This window comes from Marmota monax, unplaced genomic scaffold (genome assembly GCF_021218885.2).
Source record: "Marmota monax isolate L192 unplaced genomic scaffold, Marmota_monax_Labrador192_F-V1.1 WCK01_AAM20220418_F8-fsc00017, whole genome shotgun sequence".
NCBI lineage: Eukaryota > Metazoa > Chordata > Mammalia > Rodentia > Sciuridae > Marmota > Marmota monax.
Window position 1 is genome coordinate 2,394,332 of NW_026695241.1, and position 19,569 is coordinate 2,413,900.

Below are 19,569 nucleotides of genomic sequence, written 5' to 3' on the forward strand. Positions count from 1 at the left end.
CTTGTGAGTCAACCTCTTGGTAAGTAATCTAAGCGCGAAGGGGCAATCACTTGACTGTAGGAAGATGATAGGCAGATGTTTTATAGAATGAGAAAAAAATTTTTAGTCTTCCCTTTTGCAAGTTTAAATTAATCCCTTCCTAATCCCTCCTGGTGGCCCTAAACCAAAGGAGAAGAAAGTGTATGTATTTCAACCCTAAGTACTTGGGGAAGTGCTGCATGCCTGTGTGTGCTGGTGTTCCTGCCCAGAACACACTGGATGGTCCGGCCAAGCCTCGTGGCCTCATCTCCTTTCTGCCACTGTTGACTGTGACTTCCAGAGACGAGCAGTCATTCCCTTCTGTGGCTTCCGGGACCAGCAATATCTAACAGCCACACCACGGGATCACTTTGCAAATCGAGATGTGAGTGAAAAGATTCAAAATGGAATTGGAATGTTTTTGTGTGTGCAGATCCATGAGCGCAAGGCAGGTTTTAGATGGAGGTGGATCCCAGGTCACAGCCAGCTCAGCTGTGTGCAGACCTTCAGGCCAGGAGGATGCTTCCTCACCGTCTCATTTTAACCCCTTTAAGTGAATAGTCCCATGGCGTAAAGAAAGTTCTCGGAGCTGTACGACCATCAGCACTGCAGTCCTCCTCCAGGACTCACCCCACGCTTTCCACGAGCCCGCACTCTCATTCTTTCTGCAATAGTGTAACTTCATAGACATGAAATAGACATGATTGTCCTTTTGTGTCAGGCTTACGACACTCGGCGTATGTCTTCAGGGTTTATCTACGATTTAACAGGGTCAGCGTTTGCCCATTGAGGCCATTGCCCATCCTGTGTGTGGGCCCCACGCCTTGTTGATCTGTCCTTTTGCTATTGGACACTTGGGTTTCTCTCACTGGTCAGCAGTAGTGAGTGCGGCTGCTGTGAACACAGGTGTACATGTACCCGTTGAGTCCCTGCCTTTAGTTCTATAGGGTGCAGAACCACAGTGTGGCCTTGCTGGGTCATGTGGTGATTCTGTGTTTAATTTTCTGGGGAGCTGCCATACTGTTTCCCGTACATTCCCGGGGGCCACTAGTCAGGATTCCAGTTTCTTCATATCCTCATTAACACTTTGTTGTTTTTGTGGTGTTTTGGTAGTAGCCATCCTGGTAGGTGTTAGATGACATCTTACTGTGGTTTTGATTTGCATTTCTCTTAACGATGAGGGGTGGTGCACATCTTTCCATTTTCAAAGGTGCTTATTGGCCATTCTTCTTTGGAGAAATGTTTATTTTAAGTTCTTTACCCATTTTTGAATTGGGCTACCCATTTTTGGTTGAGTTTTTGGAGTTCTTTACATATATATTTTTCTGTAGATATTTAATCCTCTAGATGTTAAACCCTTCTCAGACATATGATTTGCAAATATCTTCTCCCATTCTTTGGTAGCCTTTTACTCTCTTGATAATGGTCTTTGATGCACAAAGATTTTGAATCTTGATGAAACCCAACTTATCATTTTGTTTTTTCTTTTTTTTTCCCCTGTGCTTTTGGTGTCCTGAGAAATTATTGCCAAGCCTAGTGTCACGAAGCTTTTCCACTGTTTTCTTCTAGCAGTATGTTTTAGCTCTACATTGACACTTGGAGATCATTTTTGTGTGTGGTGTAGGGACAGGGCCAGCTCCATTCTTTTGCATGTGAATATCCAGTTTTTCCAGCACCACCTTTTGAACCTTTTGATCTTCCTCTTGTTCTGCTGCCAGCAGGCCTTCTGCTCCCCGGCTGCCCGGCCGGAAGCCTCCCCAGCATGCTCTCTGGTTCCTGTCCTGCCCTCTTGTTCTGCATCTTGCCAGTCCACTATCAGCAAATCCTGTTGATTTGGCCTCCTGAGCACAACCTAATCCCATCCCCACCATGGTGGGAACTAGTGTGGTCTTTACCTGGGCATGTCGCCGCCACGTGTACTCTTGTCCCTCTCTAGCCTATTTTCCATTCTGTAGTCGGAGTGCTCTGTTTAAAGTAGACATCCACAGAGACCTGAACTCCTCTCGTGGCCTTGAGAGCCCCTGTGCTCCAGTCCTGCGAGGGCCCGCCTCTTCCCTCCACTCACCTGCTCCCTCCACCAGCCCAGGCTTGTGGCCATATCCTGGTGTATACCAGCTCCTCCTGGAATAGAGCTGGTTGTAGGTGTGACAGTTGCTCTTCCTGCATCTGTGGCCTGCTCCTTGCAGCTTGCAGCCTTGGGCAAGTTGCTGTAGGCTTCAGTGCCTGCTGCTCTACCACAGCAGGGGTGGTACTCAAAACTGGAGCCTGGGGAGCAGAGAACACAGGCCTTTGGTGGGAAGGTCTGAGCCCCGCTCTTGCCTGTGGTTCAGGCCCCCACCCCACCTACCCATCTCAGACAGGACAGCCCGTGTTTAAGGGAAGGTGGCCCACCACAGTAGCACAGCTGTGGCATGCATCACATCAAGCCACCTCATCCTCTTCCAAGGCTGCTCTTATCTATACGTGGGGTAGATCCAGGACCCAGCCCCTGGCTCAGGCTGGAGAAAACCATTCAGTTGTCTAACCCATTTATCTAAGCCGAACCGCAAAACAAGGAACCTTACAGTACTGTAGGACCAAAATTCATGTGGCCCCTGTGCCAGCCGTTTATCTCATGCCGGCAGTTACCTTGGTGGTTCCAAATATTCTAAAACCAGCACGCCGGGCTCCCACATTCCTTAGAACAAAAACACATTACGGACTCTTGATTTCAGAACCACCTTTTTTCCTTACAATTGAAGAGAAACGGTGATACGAAGTGCACCGATCTTCAGAATACAGTTTTGACGTGTGTAAATACAACATGTTATGGTTTGGATGTAAATTGTGGCCCAGAAGCTCCTGTGTCAACACAGGAACAATCAGAGGTAAAATAATTAGATTATGAGAGCTGTAACCTCTTCAGTCCATCCTGGTTTGAGTGGTAACTGCAGACAGGTGGGTCACAGGTGAGCCCCGCAGGGTGCATCTTCCCTTTCCTTCCCCTGCCCCTTGCTTCCTGGCCTCCCTGAGCTGAGAGCTGTCCTCCACGGGCCCTTCCCCATGGCATGCTGCTCTCATGGGCCCAGAGCAGTGGAGCCTCTGAAACTGCAAGCCCCAAATAAACTTGCCTCCTATAAGTTCTTGGTGTTTTGGTCACAGCAACGCAAAAGCTGTCTAACATACAAGGGTACATGTGCACGTGTGTCCACATGGTTGGAAGGCTACCTGTTTGTACATTCACACACTTGCAGCATTTGGAGGCACTGCCCTCATTTAGCCTGCTCCCTGATATTTGAGTTGTATGTTAGAAACAAAAGCATGATTAATATCCTTGATTAATATCCTTGCCTTGTGCATACCGGCAATACTGCTCATCTTGGCCGCCAAGATAGCTTTCTAATTGCAAAATCCAGAAGTACTGAAGTTCAACTTTTTTGGAATGTATTTGACACAAAACCTGACCTACACTGAGTTGAGCCCATTCAGCCTCCATTCCACCAGGGTCTGCTCATAGATTTCATAAAGGTGCATCTACCTGTCTCCAAGTGGACCCCGCTGCATGTGTTAAATAATATATGAGGAGGGCCATGAATTACCATCCGTAAATCCTAGATCAGAAAACAAATTGGCCTCAACAGAAGGATTCGTGGAACTGATTTTTATTAGCCAAGAGTAACTGAGCTTGAGCACACGTGCCAGGTCTGTGCTAAATGTTTTACAGCGTTTATGCCATTTACTCCTCAGTCCAGTTACCAAAGTGGTTACTTTGGAGGGAAGTGGATCATAGAGGTCCAGACTGGAGTCTGGAGTCACACCCTCTGTCCTCCAGTGTGGATGGCTTTGCAGGGTTCTTTGCCTGTCCCCACTTCACACCCTCATCCATACAATGAGAACCAGGAGTTGTTGGGGCTAAATGCATTCACAAGGGGTGACGGTGCGGTCCCTGGTGGGACTCAGTGTCTCCAGTGCCTGTGTCCCTGTAGTCCTCGGGTCAGCTGGTGGGACAAGAATGGAACGGGCAGCTGCTGGAGAACAGGGAGTCAGGACGGCCTGACCGAGCACGACACAAGAGCACGTTTGCCTTTGTGTAAGAGTATTTGAAATAAAGGTGTGCACATATGGATGTGTGTCTGCACGAGAGACATTTCCTGTTGCTAGGAAGGCTGGACAGGAGGCAGTTCCAGAACACGGCGGCTCCACATATAACCTAGATGGTTTCTCTATCTTCCAAAGAAGGAAGGGGCATCCTAGGGTCGCCTGTCAGAGCCAGAGTTGGAACCTCCCCTCCTTCTTACCTAGCTCACAGCAGCCTGCAGTTAGGGACACACCCAGTGTCCTCGGAAGGACTGTGTGCACCAGGCCAGTCTTGGGAAGATAAGCTACTCACCCCTCACTTTAAACCCTGCTCTGCCTGATGCCAGGGAAGCAGGTATTGCCTGACCTCTACATTCCCCTGTGTCCCCGTCCTGCTTCACTGTCCTGCTATTTTGAAGAAAAAGAGAATCCCCCAAAGCCACCTCTGTTATGCTGTGAGGTGTCATCGTAACAGGTCCGAGGCTGAGGATGCTTCTCCCAACATCCTTTGGGGACCAGGTGACTGGGGAAGGCTTGGAGCCTTTTTCTTAGTGAGGGACGCTGGCTCCAGAGTGTGTGCTTTTCCCACACACGTGAGTGCATATGCACGCATGTACACACACACACACACACACACACACTCAGGCTTGCTGCAGAAGTGTGGCCAGAGTGCCCGTTTCCCCCTGCAAAGTGAGCAGGACACTTCATGAGCTTGGGGAGTCCTCCCGGGCCCCTCTGGCTGGGCAGGGGGGTGGTGGGTGGTGGGTGGTGATGGGTGACTGGACTAGTCAAGCAGGTGCAGGTGGTGAAGCAGTGCTGTCCAAGCTCTCTTCCTCTCTCAACCTTTTTTCCAACTTTTTAAGGAAATGGGTCTTGGATAGCTTACTAACATCGTATGTTCCCTGTTTTTGTTTGTTTAGGTTCTGGGCATTAAACCCCTGGGAGCGCCCTACCACTGAGCTACACCCCCAACCCTGATCTTTATTTTGAGGCAGGGTCTTGCTAAGTTGCTGAGGCTGGCCTCGAACTTGCGATCCTCCCTCCTCAGCCTCCTGAGTCGCTGGGATTGTCGCCATGGGCTCAGCTAGACAGGCACTCACTGTTTATTTGGTTTTGAACATTGCCTTTCCCTTAAGATTCTCTCCACTGGCCCTGTCCTCACTTCCCTCTCTGCCTGAATTTACTGTACTGGATGGAGATCTGGGTAGATTCCAGGAAGAGCAACAGATGGAATAAAGAAAAATAAAAATGTTTCTCGGTTAACCGTTTGAGGAACTGTGTAAACAGAAATTAAAGAGGACTCTTGGCAGGATTTCTCGGGTCCTTTATTATGCTAGACACAATAGGTCTCAGAGACGGCTGCATCTCCCAAACTTCCCAGGCCAGACATCTTTGGAGTACGCTCACCCTGGTGTGTCCTGAGCAACACACGACATGCTCTAGCCAGGGCACCTGGGCATTAGGTGGCCACACCGATGGCATCCGGGAACCTAGCCTGGCCATAGTGATTGGCCAACCGGCCATGTCACACCTGAAGGCGGTCGCTGTTCCTGCAGTGGGCCTGGAAGGAGCAGGAGGTTTTGTAACCCATGGGTCACTTGGGCTCCCCATTCAGGTGGCTGAGTCTAGTCCTTGGGATCCTGGCTCAATGTGGCCTGGAACAAACGACTGCAAAGTGAAGCTCCTACTGAAATGCATGTTTTAGGTGAAACGAGTTTCTTAAGACGTTGACCTCTGAAGGTCCCAAGAACACAGTCCAGTTCTCCCCCTGGGCACTGGCCCTGCCCACCCAGGGATGGGAGCCCTGTCTTCCCCACAGTTCCACAGCTCTCCGGGAGCCCTACTGTGTGCTGCTCTGCCTTCGACTCCTCCCAGACCTCCCTCTCCCCACACCCAGCCCTCCTCAGCCTGCTGTCCCCTCTACAGGTGCTCAGCCCGCTCAGCACAGCACACAGAGTTCTTCACATGTCCAAGCCACCGCCTTGCAAAGGACATGTCCCACCCACCACGTGTTCCCAGTGCCTAAGGTAGCTAGACTGCAGCAGAACCTTCGTCAACATCCGTCTCCCATCGCTCTGCTGTCCTCCATCTGCCTCTGCTCGTGTGATTCCTGGGGACCAGGAGTGGCAGGGCTACCAGCAAAGTGGGACAATTTTAGAAGTTAAAAAAAAAAAAATGTCACCAAGAGGAGCAGGCCCCGGGCCTCTTCTGAGTATTGGCGTGTGGTGGTCGGGAGGAAGCCGGGCTCCCTGGCAGTCGGACATAGTGGAGCAATGTCTAGAAACGCCTGTGTCTTTCCTGAGCAGCTGGTTCACATGGTGCTGCATCCTGTAGCTGATATTTCCCCTTTTTGCTTTGATTGCATAACGGTCTAGAGACGAGGTGTCCCTAGAAGCTCGTGTGTGCGGCAATGCAAGAATTTTCCAAAGGGGAAAGGTTCGAGGTGAGAGCTGTGGCCTAACCCGTGAACTACCCGCTGATACGATGGACTAACTGGGCGACACTGAAGGCAGGTGGGGTGGCTGGAGAAGCAGGCATGGGCTGGGGCATGCCTTGGGGGCTTTATATTTCGTCCCTGGTGAGTGGAGCGCTCTCTGCTTCGTGTTGCCGTGTCCCGAGCTGCCTTCCTCCCCCACGCCCTCCCACCGGCATGCCCTGTCTCACTCGGGTCCAGAGCAATGGGGTCGCCAACCACGGACTGAAACTCATGCCTCTACGTTGCTCTTGTCTGGTCCTTTGGTCACCGTGAGGAAAGCTGACTGCAACAGGCTGCCAGGCACCTCTCTCCACCCTCTGCGTGGCGCCAGCGCTGGGCATTGTGTGATGCCCCTGGTTCCAGGCAGTGACATCCGCAGGAGGAGGGCAGGCCACACCAAGCCCCTGGGTGCTGCGTCGTCATTGTGAAAAGCTCTTGTGAACGGCAGCTCTGCTTTTCCCCTAGGCCTTGCTCCCCGACTCCCATCCTGCCCTGTAGGCTCTGTACTGTCACATCAGTGCCCTGGAGCCCTTGGGGACTGGTACCAGCCACACTGACAGAGGGAGGCACCAACCAGCCTCTGAGCCTGCCTGGGCATCTGCAGTGTCCAACGTGCCCCCAGGACAGCTGGCCTTAAACCCTCTGGTGCCAGGGATCCTGAAGGACACTGGCCAGTGGGGACTGGGCCCTGTGCCTGGGGGAAGGCTGGCCTAGACATGCTGGCCAAACCTGGACTGCTCGTGGTTCAGTCTCCTCATCTGCAGAATGGAGCTGGCCGGGGATCCGCCCACAGATGATGATACTCAGAGCCACAAGCACCTGAGTCGTGAATGCACAAGAAATGGAGGTGTGAATCGGGGCTGGACTTGCTCTTCTGCTGAACCCTCGCTTCCTTCATCCACTCATGACTCAATTCAGTGCCCAATATGGTCAGCTCACTTCTGGGCACTGTGGGGTCAATGCCTTTTGGTCCGATAGACATAGATGTTTAAATTCCAGCAGGATGGGAAGGGGTGGGGAGACAGACTTTACATCAAGAAAAACCCCTAGCTTTCAGAGAACCATATCTGCTACAGAGGCAATAAAACTTGCAGCCGAGTTTAAATAATAATGATAGATAACACATATCAAGTGCTTACTGTACAATAGCAATGAAAGATCCCACATATCAAGTGCTTACTGTACTAAGCACTCGGCTTTGCTTTGTGTAAATAGGTACTACTGCCATTTCCATCCACAGATGAGTAAAGGTGTGAATTGTGGACCCCACATTTAGGGCTGGGAACAATCATGTGTCACTAAATTTCAATCCTGTTTCACCTTTGATAAGCAAGAACCCACCAGGGCACAGAGAAGGCGTCTGGAATATTGAGAAAACATTTACAGAAGGGGTGAGATTTCAGCTGGGTTTTGAGGGGTAAGTAGGAGTTCTTACAGAGTATCTTGCTCCCGTTTTCATGGTTAGTGGTATAATGGCCATTTGTGTCTCTTTAGTAGGCTGCATTATTCTTTAAATGATGGATCTGGGGAAGCTCTTAAGATGTCATTTATGGTTTTTACTCGTATCATAAAGCCCTGAATATTTTTGAGGAATTATTTAAGACGTGTATGTGATCACTATAAATCTTCAAAATTAACTCACACATTTTAGCCCCAGGTTACAGTTTCAACGTGGATAATGACATCCCTGCAAACCTGAGGACGGGCTGTGTTTTTCTAGGTTGTCGTTTAAAACTATTTTCTTAAGCAGATCATTTTCCCTCTTGGAGTCTCAGGTTCCTCAAATGTCAGATGGTGTTTGGTCACACCAGGGAACCCCCACACGATCAGAACCTCTGGGGGGGACCTGGGCATCTGGTTTCAAAGGAGTCTCCCTATGAGCCTAATGCATAGCCCAGGTGGGGGACTGCTGATGGAAACAGGGTCCCCAGCTGTGTGAAGTGGACACAGCCATGTCCAGAGGGAGGGCTGTTGGGGATGGCTGCTGTCCTCTCTTTTTTTCAACAATATATTGGGAGAAGCAGCTCTGCCACCAAAAGTTAATGTTTGAAAACACAGCCTGGGGTTCTGCTCACCGTGAGAGTTTGCCAAGTGCACTGGAAGCCCAGGTTCCAAATAATGGAAAAGAAAATCACTGGGGCTGAAACCCGTGGGGACCACCTCACGGTGCGCGACTCTCTGGTCTGCCACGGTCTGGACCGTGGTGCCATTTCTGAATTCTGTACAGCAGCCCCTGCGTTCCAGCCATCACCTGCCCTGGGTAGGTGAGCTGTCCTGGAGGTGGCAGGGTTACAATGGGGTCTTTGAGTGCCTCCTCGTGAGTTATGATAGGGCGCCCTGGTGAAGGGTAGAAGGTGTTTGAGGTCCTTCCGGATCAAATGTGAGATATTACTAAAACGAGACTCCATTTAATAGGGGATAAATCGTGATATTGTAAGTTTAATATAGTTTGATGGTTGTAAATCTAGTGAATCTACTGTAGGAATTGGCTGTGTGTTGTATTTATGAAATATTTAGCCAGGTGTTTTTAAAGGTTTGGCTTTTCTCCTAAGGTGCTAATGTTTATGAGCTTAACAAGAGAATTTTTTTTTTTTTTTTGGTGCCAAGTGTGCTGCCGTACTGGGCCTTTGAAAAAGAAATGTATTTATATTATAAGGAAGCTCTTAGTTAATACAGTGATTGCCAAATCAAGATTGAGCAGATAAATATCTTTTAAGATTAAAAAAAAAAGAACGGGTAAAAACAACAAAAGCAAGCTTCCATTTGATGCTTGGACTTCAGTGTTTGAAAGAAGTCCACACACAGGGTTGAAAAGTGTCCATGTGTGAATGTGGGACAAGCCTATTTGGTAGCCAGGGCCCTGGCTTTGTTCCTGGCCATGAGTATTTGTTTTCTATTGCCCTGTAACAAGCCACCACATTTAGTGGCCCAAATCCCATGTTCATTGTCTCACACTGGGGCTTGGAGTCGGCGTAGCTTGGCTCAGGTCAACCCACTTGGAAAACTCCCACTCCCCTAAATGCAGTCTACTGATTAGGGACCTTAATCACATCTGCAAACCCCCACTCCCCTAAATGCAGTCTACTGATTAGGGACCTTAATCACATATGCAAAACCCTTTCACCTTTGCTGAATAAGGTAGTCTGATCACAGCAAGAACATTCTTCTCATTCCCAGGCCCTGCCCACACCCAGGTGGGTATTAGCAAGGCAAGCACACCAAGGAGCAGGAGTCAGGGACCTGCCACACCACCAAGTGACCTTAACCTCTTTGAGCTTCTCTTTTGATGCCTATTACATGCCTATTACATGACAGCCCTCATCAAGGGCTATCATCACCCTTGATGAGGTAAAGGGGTAGAAATCTGGCACGAGGCTGGAAAGCCACTGGTGCCATCTGCACAGTGCCCTGGGCAGGCAGGAAGTACCTGGATGAGAGAATAAGATGTGGGATTGTCACCAGTGTACTTTTGCTTCTGCCTCAAGACACAGCAAATACAACTGGCTGTGGGAGGGGGGGACACCATGGACGGATCATCTGTTCTTTCCTTCAATCCGAGAGAGCCCAGTGAATGGGTGCTGAAGTCCCTCCTAGTTCCCCTTTCATAGAGGTGGCCCTTCCAAATCCCCACGCTCAATAATGACCACAGACATCTTTCTTGGAGTTAGGAGTAGATGCGCTGCCCACTTGTCTTGCTCATCCCCCACTCCAGCATTCTTCAGGACCAGGAAGACACCACAGTTCACCATGAGTGCCACTCAGGGCCCCCCGCCCCTCGAGTCCTCCTCCTTCCTCTCTCCTCATCCTCCCCCATGATTTCCCCGCCGATCGCTTCCAGTTTCACCATCGATGGGGAGCCCAATCGCAGACAGATAGGGAACAAGCAGCGATTTTTTAAACAGATGTTGCGGGTCGCGGGTGAGCTATTGGTCAAGCAGTTTCTGGAACACAGATAACTGCTTTTGCCGCTGTAACAAGGCCTGGGTTGCAACTGCCCTAATTACAAATGCAGGGAAGTGTAGGGGAAATCCATCTTATTTAAAAGTGTGTTAGTGTCAGCCAACGTGTTGCGTTGCCATTAAGAAAGTCTCTGCGAAGGACACGTTCTACTTGAGGTTTTTAATTTGTTTGAAGTATTTTGCTAAAACAGAATTATGTTGGAGTTTATATAAAAGTAGAGAATGACATGAAAAGTTTTAACTTAAGCAGCAAAATATAGAGGTTAATCTTATTTAAAAGTAATATGTATGTCTTGATTGAGTGCCCAGATATGTTCAGCTGGGACTTTTTAGTGGAATCGGGTCTAAGCTGTTACACTGAGTTATACCGAGAAGGTTTTCCTGAGCTTATATTGCCAGACCTGAAATACTCTTGTGGCTGCATTTAATAAAGAAACGAAAGTCTTGAGAAAGGGGGATATGATTTTTTATGACAGAAGGAATGCAAATAACTTTTAGTCTCATTGCCTTGACCGGGTTTGGTTTGATTTGATGGAGTTTAATAATGACTTATAACCTGTGCTGACAATGTGCAGGCCCGCACAACGTCATTTAACTCATTTATTCTGCTTGCTGTAAAAACAAAGAGATGGCAAATAAATATAGGGAACGTTCATTGTTTGTCAGAGGGCCCAAGCCAAGAGTTTTCAGTGACCTTTTAAAATATAGTCCCAGGCTAGTACTAAAATGTCTGTCACTCAACACACACACTTGCACACTCTGGCCTTTTAACCCACGCAGCTTGTGTTTTTCTCTTGCAAATGGGCGTATGAATTTCCAATCAGCTGCAGCGATTTAGGCTTTTGCATTGGAGGATTACTGTAAATTGCAGCCTGACAATTACAATACACAGGGCTCTGGCGAGTTATTAATGGGCTCTCCTACTGATGGCCTTTCAATGCAACCTCAGACCCGCTGAGCCGCAGCCTAATTGGATCCAGGGGTGGAGGCCCCAGCGGATGAGGCGGGTGGGGAGCGGGGCTCCCCGGGACCCCGCCTCCGGCAGAGGAAGATATCAATTGATTATGTATGGCTCCCGTCCGCCCTGTCGGATCTCCATTCTCCTCCTCCTTAATGACTTGTATTGGCTTAAGGAGCTCTGCACTATTTGACAGCGTCAAGCTCAGCTGACAAAGACCAGCAGGTGACTTTAACCGAGGACTTGTATTGCAGGAGACTTTATTCAAGACAGAGCAACAGTCCAACAGACACAAAAGAGGCCTGTAAAAAAAAAAAAATCTGCAGGCCTTCTAGAAGGAGACCCAGTCCAGACCTGGGGTTAGCTACTTGACTTTCGTTCCGTTTACAGTCTTTCACCCCTTCGGTGGTGGGACCAGGAGGGAGACCCCCTCTCCTACCTCCCCTGCCCCTGGAAATGCTGCAGCCGTCTCTCCTCTCTTGGGTTTCAATATTTATCTTGAGGGATGAATTATGTCCAGGCATAAATTATGTTTGACACATCTTGAGACTGGGGGGCAAAAATTAGATTTTTCACTGCTCTCAAAAAACATTCCGCAGAACACATCACGCTCAGAGTGCATCCTGAGAGAACCCAGCGTGATGTTTAGTTTTACAAAATTAAATGGACGGCCTGTCTGAGCGTCAGAGGTTTGGAGGATAATGATCAGTGAGTGAATGAATGAAAAATAAAGACGACGGCCGATAGGATCTCAGGCTCGCAGCCCTGGGAGGACGGAGGGCTAAGCAGGGTGCAGCCGGAAAGCGCCCCACTCTTGGGGTGGGTTAGAGACTCTTCAGAGGAGGCTATTGTTTTGGGGGGATGGGGCAGGCTGAAGGCATAGTCCTCCCCACCAGGCGGTTGGGCAGCCATCGCTTGCTGGGTCCCCTGATGTGCGCTCTGTGCTGGGGCCTGGGACGAATTGTGTCCACCTTCTTGGGCACTAGATGGACAGTCCAGTCTGATCAGCACCTGGGAACTCTGTGTGCTCTTCCACACCCAGGGCTCCCCCTCTGCACCCCACACTTCTGCCTCACCTAACTTTTCCCCTTTATCCGCGTATGCCAAGGATTTTCATGCCTCCGACCCGGAGCCATGATGCTCCCTCTGCCTGACCGTCCCTTCCTCCTCCTTCCTTCATCTTGCAAACTCCTGACCCAGTTTGGTCACCTCCTCCAGGTCTTTTTCCAGGTCCCCTCTCTCTGTTCCCTCAAACAGCACTACCAGCCCCAAAGGGACAAAGAAGTACTCGGATTCCCAAATGACCAGTTGGAACCCTGTATCCCAAGGCCAGTCCCAAAGATGCCCCAAAGTTTGAGGGGAGGGAGGGAATTCTGATGGAGCTGGGGAGGAAGAATCAGGGGTCACCTTGAAAGAGAGGTGGAGCTGGGGCCCTGGCGGGGGCTGGCGGTTTCAGGCATCGCTCAGGAAAGTCCCCTGGGCACCAGGGCTGGTAATGTCACCAAGGTCTGCTGCCCTGGAGCACAGTTGGCAAGCCCCAGGGTCTGATCGGCCTAATGGCCTTGCCTGGTCCACAGGTTATGAACAGGTTGGCCGACGCCTTCCACTCCAATGAGCCCATCCAGCAAGGGCCTGGCTTCAACCTCTCTGCCTCTGCTCTGAAGAAAAGCCTCCTCCTTGTGCCTGGCTGGCCCTGTGCAGTGCTCGAGGCTGGGCCTCCACACTGAGGAGTGCACCTGGTACGCTCTGCCAGCCTTATGTTTGACTTTCCTGGAGCCCATGGGAGCTGCTGGGGGGCGGTTCTGGGCCAGATTCATCTCTGCCTGGCTCAGGGTAGCCACAGCCTGGTGAATGAATGAGAATCAAAATGCTGGCGTTGGTCCCCAGGAACAAGCTTCGTCCCCAGCTCTGAGAAGCTGGGTTGCTTTGACTTGTTTTTCATTTCTTTAATTTTTTAAGTAGAAATATGGAACCCTTTCATGATGACTTTTCTCTCGGGTCCTTTTCTAGGGTAGCTCAGCATGCTACTTCAGACTATCTTTTTGGCTTGCAAGACCCCTACGGTGGCTGCACTGGGTGGGGTTGGAGGTTCCTGCCAGGGAGGCGACCCCTGTCCAGTTTGGGAGGTGACGCACAATGGCAAACAGCCCCACAGCAGGAAGAACCGTCTCCGAGACCACAGGGAGGAGCCCTGGGAGGTTCCATCAGAGTGGAAGGGAGGTGGGGCTCACATCAGGGACCTCAAGTCAAGCCTGGAGGGAGCAGTGGGGATGGCGTGGGGGCCCCTGGGTCCCTTCTGGGAGGAAGGAGAAGGTGAGGATTCCGTGGTCTCCTGGTGCTGCAGCAGGTATTCTGTGGCACATGGGCTGTCCAAAGTCCCCTTTGTCACCTCTTCCATCTGGTCCAGAGCCTGAAACAAATTTTCAGCACATCATTTATGGAATGAATGAATGACAGGTGTGTGGATTGCATCGAAGCCACACTTCAGCCCTGTCGCTGGCCCCGCCGGCACCCACACAGTAGGCCTGCAGTTTCCTCTGCTTTTCTGCATCTCTGCAGCTTGAGGTCCCACTATAGCTTGGATCCAGAACGTTCCCCAAGGCTCGTGTGTGAGGACTTGGTCCCCAGCTAGTGGTGGAAACTGCAGGAGGCGGGTCCCCTGGAGGAAGCCGGTCACCGGGGGTGTGTTCCTGAGGGGTAAATCTTGCTGGGCCCCTTTCTCTCTGTGCCCCGCATCCCTTTCTTTCTGTTTCCTGGCCACGGTGAGGGGAGCAGCTCCGCCCACCACTCACTCCCCACCCTGAAGTGCTGCCTTACCCAAGGCCCAAAGTGACAGGCGGAGTGACCCCAGGTGGAAACCTCTGAAACCATGAGCCAAAATAAACCTTTCTTCCTTTAAGTTGTTTTTCTCAGGTGCTTTGTTACAGCTATGAAAAATTGACTGACACAGGCTGCTTTCTCCTTCTCCCTCAGGGACGGTTCTTCCCACGGCCCTTACCACCATATGTGCAAACCCTGCCCTTCCTCTGTCCCACCAGGGCCTGTCTCACAGTCTTACATAGTTTTTCCATCTTCTTCCTCCCTCTCCTTCCATTCCTGTCCTGGGCAACTACCAGAATTTTTGCACAAAAACACAGCTCAGAGCACACCAAGCCCCCACGCACGCGGACAGCCCCCTCCACTCCCTTCCTCCAGGCCCACTCCCCCGCCCACTTCCTTGCCTGGGTTCTCTGCTGGACCAACATGGCTGTCACCTGGCTCTGTCTCTCCTTCCTTGGCTCTTCTCTCTGGAACCCTGTTTGCCTTTCCTCTGGACACACAGGACCGGCACCGTCCATGGCTCCGTACCCACCGACCCTCCGTTCTTGTGTTGCTGAGATCAGTGGGTTGGCTGGAGTGGAGGACAGGAGGTAGAGGCCATGTGACAGAGGGGCGAGCCGGTCTCTGGCCTTGAGCAGGGCTGGTGTGGAAACCCCAGTGTGCCCTCAGCACAATGGAAATCCTCTCTGACCTTTGAACCAGTTTCCTTCTCCCCACAAAGGGGACCGTGCCTGCGCCCCAGGACGGTGTTCCGAGGGCTCCAACCTCATCAGTGGATTGATCCACGGAGAGCTAAATGGGATGCTGGGGGGCAGTGGATACTGTGGGACATGGGACCTGGCTGAAGGAAGCAGGTGCTCTCCTGGCCACCGCGAGCGGAACAGCTTTCCCTTGCCACACCCTTCTCCCATGATGTTTTGTCTTGCCTCAGGGTCGAGGAATGGAGCCTGTGACCACAGATTGAAACATCTGAACTTCCCCAACTGTGAGCCACACAGGCCTTCCTCCTCCGAGTCGGTGTTTTCTTATGTATTTGTTATGACCATGGAAAGCTGACCGAACACAGTGGTGATGGTGATGAAGATGGTGGTGAGAATAATGATGGTGGTAGTGATGGTGACGAACACGGTGGTGATGGTGATGGACATGGTAGTGATGATGAAGATGATGATGATGGTGATGAAGATGGTGATGATGAAGATGGTGGTGGTGTTGATGATGGTGGTAGTGATGGTCATAATGAAGGTGGTGGAGATGGTGATGAGGATGGTGGTGATGAAGATGGTCCAGGTGGTGAAGATGGTAATGGTGTTGGTGGTGGTGGTGATGGTGATGAAGATGGTAATGGTGTTGGTGGTGGTGGTGATAATGAAGATGGTGGTGGTGTTGGTGTTGGTGGTGTTGATGGTAATGGTGTTGGTGGTGGTACTGATGATCAAAATGATGGTGGTGGTGATGGTAATGAATATGGTGGTAGTGTTGATAGTGGTATTGATGAAGTGGTGGTGGTGATAGTGATGAAGATGGTGATGGTGTTGATGGTGGTGTTGATGAAGCGGTGGTGGTGATGATGATGGTGATGAAGATGGTGGTGTTGGTGGTGGTGGTGGTCATGGTGATGGGTGAATATGGCGAGGATTTTAATGATTAGTTCAACTCACTGTGTGACCTTGGATAAGTCTTTTATCTTCACTGGGTCTTAGTTTCTTCATTTCTAAAACTAAGAGGTGAAACTTCAGTCTCCTTCTTCCTCTGAGATTCTAAGAAAGGATACAAAGGATGTAAGAAAGAAAGGAAAGCAGGTGAGTTGGGGCCACAGGCAGAGGGGAAAGGTGTGTTCAGTCGTGAGTCAAAAGGGACCTCTCCCGACAGTGTCTCTCATCTCTGGACTGGGAAGCTGTCCCTCTGGGTGGGGGAGGAAGAGTCCCCTTGCCTGGTGGAACTGAGTCACTGGTGTGGCCCTGCATGCGCCCACAGCACCTGCTTTCCCAGCCCCCAGAGCGCTCACCTGCGAATCCCATTGAGCGGCCGCCTCCTCCAACAGGGTTTCTCCACACAATCACCGCCCCACCCCCAAAGGGTCTGGAGCACATCATTAAATATCAGGTTTCCAGCCCCTGGGGGATGAGTAGGTGCTAAAAAGAGGCCAAGCTGGATTTGTCAAAAACCAATCAGCTCTCACACATAAATGTCCCTCTAGGTGCGAAGGACCAGCCTGGTGTGTAGGGGGAGAGGCCGTGGGAGGGGTGCCGAGCAGGGCTCTGGGAAAGTGCTTAACCCCAGGGCACCAATTAGTTGCCCTGTTTGGCCCCCAGGTGAGCCGGGGAAGGGCCCAACTCTTGGGCACGATTAAAGCCCGAAAAGTTACTCTAGAAAGAACCTACAAATCCAATCCACCCCGCTTCCCAGGCTCTGAAGCCAGGGTTTCGGCCTGCAGCCTCTGCTCTGCTCTGTACGCCTCTTCTGAGGGTCAAACGGCCCCTGTTTGGGGTAGAACTTTGCAAACTGCAAAGCCCTCGGGACATGCGAGGCCTGCAGGCATTTCTCGGGTCTAGAATACACTCTGAGAGCAACCACTGAGCAGCAGTCCCCGGGATGCTCGGCCCTGCCTCCTCTCTCTCAGGTCGCCCTCCGTCTCAGTGACCACAGCTTGGTCTCCCACCCTGGCTCACCCTCTGCCTGACCCTGGTTTACCCCTCCCGTTCTCCAGGGGCCATCTCCTCTACTCCCATGACTCCTGGTCTAAGTCTCCCATCCAGTCTTTCTCTCTCCCAGACCTACTCAACTGTCCGTCACCTGGACATCTCCCCTTCTGTGACCCTCAACATCAACCCATGGAGAACTAACTGACCATCTCCACAGCCAGTGCACGCCACTCCACCTCCTCTGCTTCCTGTCTGAGTAAAGGCACCACCGTGTAGCCAAGCGCCCAGACCAGAAGCCAAGAGCAGTCGCCTCCTCACCCTCCCTCGCCCTTGCCCAGGGAGCCCCGGCCTGGCCACTTCTTCCCCCATCCAAGCTCTGGTGAGGGCTCCTCCCCGCCCAGCCCAGCCACAAAGTGGACCCCCACATTCTCCTGCCCTGCTCCCGTCCCCGCCCTGCTCAGCCACCCCAAGATCTTTCTAAATGACAACTCTGGCTTCAGCCCCTCCCTCCCAGGAGACCCCTGACCCCTTGGGCGAATTCCCTGAACACGATACTTAGGGGAGCCACTGGGTAGCCTGCATGATCTCTGGTGCCAAAAGGCCACCGTCCAGGGGGTTTCCCTTCCTAATCGTCGTCAGCAAGCCCCGTAACACCCAGGCCTCATCCTGCCTTGGGGATAATACTGTCCAGTGTGCCAGGTTGGCAGGAGGCCCCCAGAAGGCATGGCCTGTCTAGTTTTCACAAACAGGGGCGGGGCTAACTCAGGTGTTCCTGTCCAGTAGAGATCCAGGGGACGCAAGGGACATGGGAAACGTGAGGGACTTCTGCACATTATCAGTTTTGCCCAGTTCCCGGTGGGGAGGGCGAGTCCAACACACTTTCCAGTTAATCAAACATGGACAAATGGCACTATGCGGAGGAGAAGCGCAGACCTGCGGTCACTCCCGGTGCTCTGTCCCAACCTCAGGGACGACCGCTGTGCTCCTGGTGCCACTCTGGGCTTTCCTGCTGACAGCTTTCTCTGGCAGCAGAAGCCCCTCTGCCCACTGCTCTCCTGGTCAGAAGGGCCAGGGGGTCGCCAGCCCCTGGCAGCGGGCTTCAACCAATGAGCTGCAGGATTTGGGGTATCAATACGGCAGCTCAAGCCTTGCTTATGGAGGTGGGGCTGGATGCTGCCTGTCCCCGGGGCTCCCCAGCAGAGTGGGGACGGTGACGTGGCCAGTTGTTGTCCTGTCTCATTTCCCCATCCCCCTGCTGGCATTTCTGGGGTCTTGCCTCCTCTGTTCAACCTACTGAGAGGGAAACAGAAGCCCTCCACCAGCCTCAGCCAGAGAAACAACCACCACAACAAGAATGGCTCCGGTCAGCGTGCCAACCATTTCTCCCGCTTTGGGTTCTCCCGACCGCTCGCTTCCTCTGTGCAGCAGGCACTCTTGGAGGATGAGAGCGGATCTGGGAGAGGCCGCGCAACCAGGCTGAGGCCGCACAACCAGGGTGGAGGCTGGGGTCCAGCTCCCAAGCGTGTCTGGAGCCCTTGCTCACACCGCAAGGCCAACGTCCAGTTTTATGGGTGCTTTTTGGTGGAGCCTTCTGGAAACGCAATGCTGAGACTAAAACCACATAGGCAAAACTCAGGTGGTCTCCCCACAAAGGCCGGGCTGGGCAGGGGCTGTGAGATGGAGGCTGATAGTGAAGGCCGTGCCTTCCTTTTTACTCCTGGATCTCTCGCTGTCCCACTTGGTGGGCTGCAGGACTTGAAGATCTCTTGCCTTCCTCTTCACTATGGCAGCAGCAGGGTGAGGGTGTACATGAGTGGCCCTCAGCCCAGGACCAGGAGCCACCAGCCCTGCCACTCACGGGCCCCCAGAAGGCAATGCCTGCTCCCCACTGCCTGAAATAATGTGTCGGGGAAAGCCTGAAATTCAGATTTTGATGATATGGCCCCTGTGATATATTGGTCACTATTTAAAAGCATTTAAAATCTGAGGGTTACACTTTTCCCTCAGCTTGTGACCCTGGCTATCAAGTGATATCAAGATGCTACTAGGAGACAAGTAGCATCCATCTTTTTGACAGGGAAACTGAGGTACCTGAATTCCAAATGGCAAGGGAAGGACTTGTGCTCAGCTCAGCTCAGCTGAGGGGCCGAAGGCTGTTCACTGAACTCTCCCCGCAGAGTCGAACCAAGGGAAGGTCCCCAAGGTCCCCCTTCCCGTGCAGGGCAGGAAGCAAGGGGAGAAGAGGAAAATGCCCCTCCCGTTTCCCGGGTTATGTCCCCACCCCGGGCCCGACTTGGCAGGGTCGCAGCCTTGGTTTGGGCTACTGCCATGGGAACCCTCCTCACTGGCCTCTGTGGGTGGCTCTGCCCACGGGTTTGTTTTTGGGGACTGGGGCTGTGGGGTCTGCTGAGAAGTGCCAAAGCCCCGGGTGAGTGAGTCATCAGACTTCAGAGGGGTTGCGAGTGTTTATTTAAAACCTTACAAACAGTTTACAGCCAATGGGCCAGAGTTTACAGGCAGGGAATTCACTGTTGGAGGGTCCCGAGGGGCCACGGGGAGTGCAGGCTCGAGCTGGTCGGGAGATGGCAGGAGCCCGTGGGGGTCGGACTCGTGGGGAGGCTGTCTTGAGGGCAGCAG